The following is a 4,347-nucleotide window of genomic DNA, read 5'->3' on the forward strand; positions in this document are numbered from 1 at the left end:
GGCTGATTAGATCTCACAGAGTTGGCCTTCTCCGAGTCCCGTCGACTAAATAATGTTGTCTAGCAGGACCTAGGGGAAGAGCCTTCTCTGTGGCGGCCCCGGCCCTCTGGAATCAAATCGCCCTAGAGATTTGAATTGCCCCCACCCTTCCCATCTTCCGCAAGGTGTTAACTCCCCCCTCTCTTCAGACTATAGCACTTGAGAATGGCGTGACTGTATAGTATTGATTGTTTTTAATATTAAGGAGGTTTAATTCTACTTTTATTAATTGGATTTGTATCATTGTTCACTGTACAGTGGAACCCCGACATAAGAGCTGCTCTACTTAAGAGCAACTCGAGATAAGAGCTGGGAGGGGAGAGATATTTTTGTTCTACTTACAAGCCCAAATTCGAGATACAAGCGCCAAGGAGCTGTCTCCTGAAGCCAAACGCTAACTTCCGCGTTCGGCTTCAGGAGACAGCTGCGAAGCGGCACGCGTGTTTTAAAAGGTTGCAGCCGGCCTGGGGGGCTCGGGGGGGTGCTTGCAGCTTTCTTTCTTGCTATTTTTCTTTCTCTCTTTTACCTTCCCTTCCTCTATTTCTTCTTTTCTTTCTCCTTCCCACCTTCTTCCCTCCCTCCCTCCCTTCACTCATTCCTCTCTTACTCTCCCCTTTCATAAGTTTCCTTGCTTCCTTCCTCTGTTCCTGTTCCTTCCCCCTTTCTTTCTTTCTTTCTTTCTTTCTTTCTTGCTCTTTTTCTTTCTCTCTTTTACCTTCCCTTCCTCTATTTCCTCTTTTCTTTCTCCTTCCCACCTTCTTCCCTCCCTCCCTCCCTCCCTTCCCTCATTCCTCTCTTACTCTCCCCTTTCATAAGTTTCCTTGTTTCCTTCCTCTGTTCCTGTCCCTTCCCTCTTTCCTTCCTTCCTTCCCACCCTCCGTCCATTCATTCACCCATTCCTCTCTTGATCGCTTAAAGCCGGTCCCTGGTGCAAAAAGGGTTGGGGACCTCTGTCCTACAGGATTGGGTGGCAGAGAAGTTGAACATATGTAAATTTAAAAGTTTAAGAAAGTTTACAAGTTAAGTGAAAGAAACTTCATTATTCATTTATATGTACATGTACATTTCTTCATTAAAAACATGTCTTTCTGCATAATTTAGACTAACTTTGTGAGTTTTTTGAGGGCTGGAACCAATTAAAATTATTTACATTAATTCCTATGGGGAAAAGTCGTTCGAGATAAGAGCTGCTCGACTTAAGAGCCCAGGTCCGGAACGAATTAAACTCGTATCTCGAGGTACCACTGTACTTATTGTTGTTGTGAGCTGCCCCGAGTCTTCAGGGGGGGCAGCATACAAATCTAATAAATTATTATTAACTATTTATATCCAAGTATTATCAGACGACCACCCAATGGAACAAACATTGCCACAGACTGAAAATATGCATAAAATTACTTTATTTTCAGTATACATGTAATTTTGAAAAATAGAAATGCTAAAATATCTCATCTTCTTCAATTCTTGATTCCATAAAAGTCACAATAGAAAGCCTCATAAAAGTGTAAAATCATATGTTATATATAATACGGAATTTCACGGTTTTAGTTCTTATATTATTATTGACAGAAGCCGCAGCGTGCTCCGAGGGTCTCCTTCCCCCTCAGTTTTCTATTTGTTCCATCGTCTCAATCTTCATGTTTTAAATAAAGTGGCTGTGTTTCGTTTCGTTTCTTTTCCTCATCAGTCACTCCTCCAGAGCAAATAATTAACTTGTGTTTTTTTTGTAAGTCAACAAACAATAACAAATAACAACAACTATCCCAACAAACAATACCAAGTTGTCTGAAAGTGCATTTTGATTTGTGGAAACAACATCTATGCAGTTGTGTAAAGGAGGGTGGGAGGAAGGAAGGAAGGAAGGAAGGAAGGAAAGAAGGAAAGAAAGAAAGAAAGAAAGAGATAGGTGATCAGGAGCTTCACATTGTGACAAAAAATCATCTCTGGCTCTTTAAAAGTTCACTCCATGTGAGGAGAAATGTGCAGTTGTGCTAAGCTGGATGTCTTCTTAAGACTGTAACCTCAGCAAGTCCGGAAAATGGTAGAAACACAATTGCATCTTTTACCATAGAGAGGACAGGAACTGAGTGGCATCGTTCTACCATTGTTGGGTGCTTGGCACGTTCTACAAATGCAGAATGAGGCCGCTCACTTCCTGTCCTCTCTATGGTGAAAGACACTGCGCATGTACACCGGGATCACTTGAATTAGGACCTCATTCTACGACAGGTAGTTCTCAACAACAGTTCATTTAGCACCCGTTGGAATTTACAACGGCACTAAAAAAAAAACCCTCCAAACCTGGACTTTGAAGCAGTTTTACACGTTTACAAACCGTGACTTTGACGTGATCAAAATTCAGGCTTGACAATGGACTTATAACACACCCCGGGATCGTGTGGTCACTTTTGTGACCTTCACACAAGCGAAGGCAATGGAGAAGCCAGATTCACATCCAGAAGTCTGGCTGTGAAAGGGGGCAAAATTCACTGTCTCGCATAATGACAGAAATGTTGGGCTCAATTGCGGTTGGAAGTCAAGGACTACTTGTAGCCCTAAAAAAAAATTACAGGAGGTTATAAATCCCTCTTTGGAGATTGGCAATACCCTGGCTTCTGTGTTTTCCTTAATTTGTTGGGAAACTGTTAGCTTGGCTGGAAGGAGGAGTCAAGCAAGGGCCTAGCTTGGAATCCTTGTGCGGCTGCAAGTAGTATGAACCAGGGGAGATTCTTGCAACATACAGGGGGTGGACAAAAAAATGGAAACACTTGACTTTTTGGCATCATAATGTTTGAACATGTTCAAATCAATCAAAACTTGACATATTTTAATGTTGTTTTTTAATTCTGTTATTTGATACCTTTTTTTTTTACACAAGTTTAAGGAAATTGGTTATAACCTTCTAGAAATGGCAGACCTCTCAGACTTTCAAAGAAGCCAAATTGTTGGTGCTCGAATGGCAGGCGCTAGTGTAACAGAAAGTGCCCAAATGTTTGGCGTTTCAAGAGGTCATGTCTCAAAAATAAAGACTGCTTTTGAAAGAGAAGGGAAAACGTCTTCAGCCAAGCACAGCTCTGGTCGAAAGTCGAAGTTGTCTGAGAGAGACTGGTCGGACTCTAAAGCGAATTGTTAGAGCGGATCGCAAGACCGCAGCTCCTAAAATCACTGCAGAGCTCAACAGACACGTACAGAACCCAGTTTCCACAAAAAACTGTTTGAAGGGAGCTTCACAAATCTGGATTCCACGGAAGAGCCGCAAGGTGTTTCCATTTTTTTGTCCAGCAAACAATAAAGTTTCTGACTCTCGCTATTTATGAGTGGCTCTGGCTGATTGCAAAAGATATTAAGATAGTGTGTTACAGGTGGCCTCTACTTACCTTCCCTATGAGTTTGGGTTTGTACCAAAAGCGTGTTTTGCATGCCCCAGATTAAACTGCACTATGCAGAGACATGGGAGAAAGTTTGGATCACAAATTGGAAAATGACGAAATCAGTCTCTTTAAAAGAAAACCAAAATAAGATCTTTTACAGATGGCATCTCCCTCCAAATAGAATTGCTAAGATGTTTCCTAATATTTCCCCAAATTGTTGGAAATGTAAAAATGAAATAGGTTCTTATCAATGGTGGACATGTAATAAAGGTAGGACATATTGGAGAATGATAGAAAAAATGATAAAAGAGATCACATTACATGAAATAGAAAAATCTCCAGAATTTTATCTTTTAGGCATAGCTAAACAGAAATATAAAAAAGATATTTTTAATCTGGTTGTACATATTTTAACAGCGGCCAGGATAGTTTATGCACAAAATTGGAAAGGGGAAGATGTTCCCAAAAAAGAAAAAGTAGCTAAAATAATCTTGGACTGTGCAGAGATGGATATGATGACGAGAAGGTTGAATGATCAAGAAGAATCTGATTTTTATACTATTTGAAATAAAGTTTATACATGGATAGATAAAAATAAAATTAAAATTAAGGCTACGAAAATTGCATGAATATATCCAAATGTTACTGATATTTTTTGTCGTTGTTGTTACTGTTGGTTTTTCTTTTTTTGTTTTTTTTATCAACTTAACACTATGTTTATTAGAATATGTAGACAAAATTCTTCTTTTCACTTAAAATATTATGTTGATTTAAAGACTTAAGAATATATCCTTTTTTCTGTATTAAAAATTGACTTCAAGAAAAGAGGGGTGATTGTAACCCCTACTATGTGTTTTTATATGTTTGTGAGTGTGTATGTCTTTTTATGAAAAAATTAATAAAGTATATTTAAAAAAAAATAAACTGCACTGTGCAT

Source organism: Erythrolamprus reginae, chromosome 7 (genome assembly GCF_031021105.1).
Source record: "Erythrolamprus reginae isolate rEryReg1 chromosome 7, rEryReg1.hap1, whole genome shotgun sequence".
Taxonomy (NCBI): domain Eukaryota; kingdom Metazoa; phylum Chordata; class Lepidosauria; order Squamata; family Dipsadidae; genus Erythrolamprus; species Erythrolamprus reginae.